Genomic DNA, 4436 nt, shown 5'->3' with positions numbered 1-4436 from the left:
ATAGTAAATGCTGCACAAACTTTAGCAGACAAACTACTACTCTTTAATAACTTAGCAGTAGGTAGACTGATCTCGATCAGAGGATCACAGTACTGAAAAACGTGTTTTCTAGAAACTAATTTAATGTATTACAATCTGCTATACGCTATACATATAAAGGAATAAAATACTGTAGGGTTTTTTCCCTAAAAAGATACTCTTGTTTCTGGGACAAGACAGTTCCATCCAAATGCCAGTTCCTAAGTATGATGTAATCTGAATAATAATGTTCTTTATACCTGAATCGCACTTCCAGCTGCAAGAACACTCTGAGGTATAATTAACCCTTCTTCAGTTCTGAAAACTGAAGCTCAGAGTGGTTAAGCGACTTGCCCGTGATGACACAGCTTGCATCACACAGCTGCAATCAAGTGTTTAGATTCCAAACCAATTTCTCTTAAGATCTACTTGCGATCGCTGTAATACTGCTTGAAAAAGAGCAGAGTCCATCCATCAAAAGCCCAGTTATGAGGAAGGTACAACTTACACATGCATACACATCGGTTAACAACTGGCTGCTGATATTTTTATCTGGAATGGCACTTGATATGTTAGTACAAGTCTTAATATGTTAGTGTAAGTATTTCATGTAATTTTTTTCTCCCACTTTTTAATATTACAGTTTTTCCGAACTAAAGGAAAAATGGCGCTCTTTCCTTCAAAGGTATTTTGTATACATATCTTAAATCTTTAATCCATGATAGAAGAATACAAATCTCTTCAAGGCAGTGCCCCCAAACTTTTCTCCCTCTCTTTGGTAGGAATTGTTAGACTACCCTCTTGTGTAGATTTATCATGGCTCCTACTGCAAATACTGTTCTCTCATTTACATGTATGTTCTGCTTATTTTTGAGGAAGTTCTGATGATCACTCTCATCTTTCCCTTTTCTCCATCCTTATGGCCGGAGCTAACATTATTCTCAAAACATATATTAAATTTCCATAAGTGCAGGTTACTGACTGTACTGAATGATTCTCAACGCAACTGCTACTTCCTACCCTTGAACCCAGGAAGGCACTGGGCCTGCCAATCTAGGCAGGAAAGCTTTGAGGACTGGATCTGCTGCCCACATCTCACATGACAAAGGAGACCTGTTATTTTCTGGGTCATATCTTATTTTCCGGAAACATTTTTGCATATTTTCTTCCAACCCCTAATTTGATTTTGTTGAGTCTATCTATATGCTTTGAGAATAAAAAAGACTATTTAAAATATTAGCAACACAGATTGATTTGAAAATAAGCTAATAGCTAATTCGTCTACTCTGTTTTGGGTTATTACTGAATTTTATTAGGTACATCAAGTTAGCCAAAGAGAAGGACCAGCCAAAAAACATTCCCCTCAAAATCTTCACTGAGGACATCAAGAACTGTGCCTGTGTAAGTGTTTTTAAGATCAAACAAGAAATTCCAAGTTCTTGGCTTAGCAAAATGAAACTGATAGAGATATACAGGAGAGAGAAAGAGAGAGAGAGAGAGAGATGGGATGGGTGGGAGGGAGGGAGAATGAAAGAGAGTGGAAAGAGAGAGGGAGTATTTAGAAAGTACTATGTGGGAACATGTATTTTCCTATAAAAATGTGTGTCTTCACACACACACACAAGGGTGAGTCAGAAATGATCTGCACTCTGGCTGTAGAATTTAACTTTCAGAAAAGACAAATACATCATTTTTCGATGTAATCTCCTCGCTTTTCAACACACTTTGTCCATCTGTCAACAAGCTTTCATATTCCCTCATTAAAAATGTTCAAATGCACTGCTGTCTTCACTTCTTCATCAGAAGTGAATCTGGCTCCTTCTTGATGGCTAACACTTGTGTGACCTTCCTTGAACTCCTCTATCCATTCATACACACTTCGTCACAACAAAACACTTTCTCCATACTGCGCACAAAGTCTTCGATAAATATCGGCACCGGGTACACCCTCAGAGCACAAAAAACAAATCACTGCACGCTGCTCTTCTTTTGTGCAGATCACAAGTGGGGCATCCATTTTTGCTTGCACTGAAGTTACAAATGAACTGATGTAACACGTTCACACCTCCATACCAGTGACTGCGGAGACAGTAGCCTTGAACAGAAAGCGCTGATAAGACAGTACAGCCAACAGAAGTTTTAATATAACCGGAGTGCGGATAATTTTTGACTCTCCCTCATAAAAAGTGAATCCTAGGCAATATGAAGCAAGAGGAATCCACGACAGCTACACTGTTTAAGCATGGAAAGAATACTGACCGTTAAGTGTCCATAATATTTCTCTGGATTCTTCTAATAACGACTTTAGTGGTTCACTGTAATAAAGTAATTTTCATAAGCAGGTATTTCCTATCGAAATTAAACATTTTTTCTTCTAATTGTTGCTACTTACATACATTGTGGTTTGGATTGTTTCCACAGTTTTCTTTTTTTCCTGTGATGTTTTTATTTGGAATAATTGCAAACTTACAGAAAAGCTACAAAAATAAAAACAGTGCAAAGAATACTCCATATACCCTTGACCTAGATTCATCTATTTATGAACACTTTGTTCCATTTGCTTTATCATTTCTCCCTCCCTCTCTCTCTCTCTCTCTGTAGGTGTATGTGTCTAACTATTTTTGAGGGTCATACATACACCATGGCCCTTTATGCTTAAATACTGAGGTATCTCCTAAGAATGAGGATCTTCTCTCATATAACCACCACACAGTTATGACCTTTACTAAATTTAACATTGATGTAATACTTTAATCAACGATTCATGTTCCCATTTTGTCAGCTGACCTCAGTGCTGTCCCCTTTCCAGTACAGGATCAAGGGGATGGTGTTGCTTTTAGTCATGTCAAATGCAGAAAACTTCTGAAAGGTCTTTCATTCTGAAGAATGTCAGGATCGAATTGAGCTGAAAGGGATGACACTCTGAAATTACCAGCATATTTCTACCTGATTTTGTTTCCGCTGTTGGAGAAAAAAAAAAGTCACACCATTAGCCCCAGTTATCTGTATATCATTTAATTTCTGAACGTGTACTGTAGTAGCCAAAACATTTACAGTGACAAGATATTCTGGGTACTTTTTATGACATTCTGTTCTGCTCTAGTTTACAGTAGCTCTAGATCACACAAAATAGTATTTGCAGACAGAAGAAGAGGTAGTTTAAGACAGTTATTTCCTGGCCAACAGCAAAAGCCATGCAAATATTCTGATCTGTTTCTGAGCACCAGATAAACGCAATGGTTGAGGGAGATGAGACGAGAGAGTTCTCCTGTAGCAAAGCCCACTCTTTATCTCCGCCAGCTTTGATTTGTGGCAGCGGGTTACACTCAGAATTTTTCACAGAAAATCACCTTGAAATTTTAAAAAATCAACTTTATATATAATTTACACAAAATAAACATTTCTGATGTTTTTCATTCCTGAAGATCCAAGTTTCCCTCTGGTACTACCTCATTTCATCCTGAGGAAATTGTCCTTAGCTTTTCTTGTACAGATCTGGTGCTAACAGATTTTCTTAGTTTCTTTTATCTAAAAATGTCTTTACTTTGGGAGACTTCCCTGGCAGCCAAGTGGTTAAGACGTTGCCTTCCAATGCAAGGGGTGCAGGTTCAATCCCTGGTCAGGGAGATAAGATCCCACGTGCCTCAGGGTCAAAAAAAAAACAAAAAACATAAGACAGAAGCAATATCATAATAAAGTCAATAAAGACTTTTTAAAAAGTCTATCTCACCTTAACTCTTGAAGGCTATTTTTGCTGGCTATAGAATTTTGTTTGCAAATGTTTTCCTCTCAGCACTTTAAAGATGTTCCATTGTCTTTTAGTCTCTGTGTTTTCTGATGAGTATTCTGTGCTCAAACATTAATCCCCTGTATGTGATTTGTCATTTTTCTTTGGCTGCTTTCAAGATTTTTTCTTTAATTTTCGTTTTTAGCAGCGTGGCGATGAAGTTTCAAAGCATGGTCTTTTTTGAATCTGCCTGTTTGGCATTTTCTGAACTTCTTGAATTTGTAAATTTATGTCTTTCACCAAGTTTGCAAAATTTTAATCATTATTACCTCATATTAATTTTCTATAAATTGTCTTCCTATTTTTTTGGAGCAGTTTCTTACTGTGATGTGTGGTAGAGCTATTATAAATACCCTATTCACGGGCAGAGTTCGGAATGGAACTGGAATCTTTAAAATTTTCAATCTCATTTCCTAGATTCATTGATTTTATTTAATTGACTCAACAGATTTTTTTTAATTAATTAATTAATTTGTTTGTTTTTGGCTGCATTGGGTCTTTGTTGCTGTGCACGAGGGCTTTCTCTAGTTGCAGCGAGAGGCGACTACTCTTCATTGCAGTGCGCGGGCTTCTCATTGCGGTGGCTTCTCTTGTTGCAGAGCACAGGCTCTAGGCGTGCAGGCTTCAGTAG

The sequence above is a fragment of the Hippopotamus amphibius genome, chromosome 13 (genome assembly GCF_030028045.1).
Source record: "Hippopotamus amphibius kiboko isolate mHipAmp2 chromosome 13, mHipAmp2.hap2, whole genome shotgun sequence".
In the NCBI taxonomy this organism is placed as follows: Eukaryota; Metazoa; Chordata; class Mammalia; order Artiodactyla; family Hippopotamidae; genus Hippopotamus; species Hippopotamus amphibius.
This window is presented reverse-complemented; position numbering follows the sequence as displayed.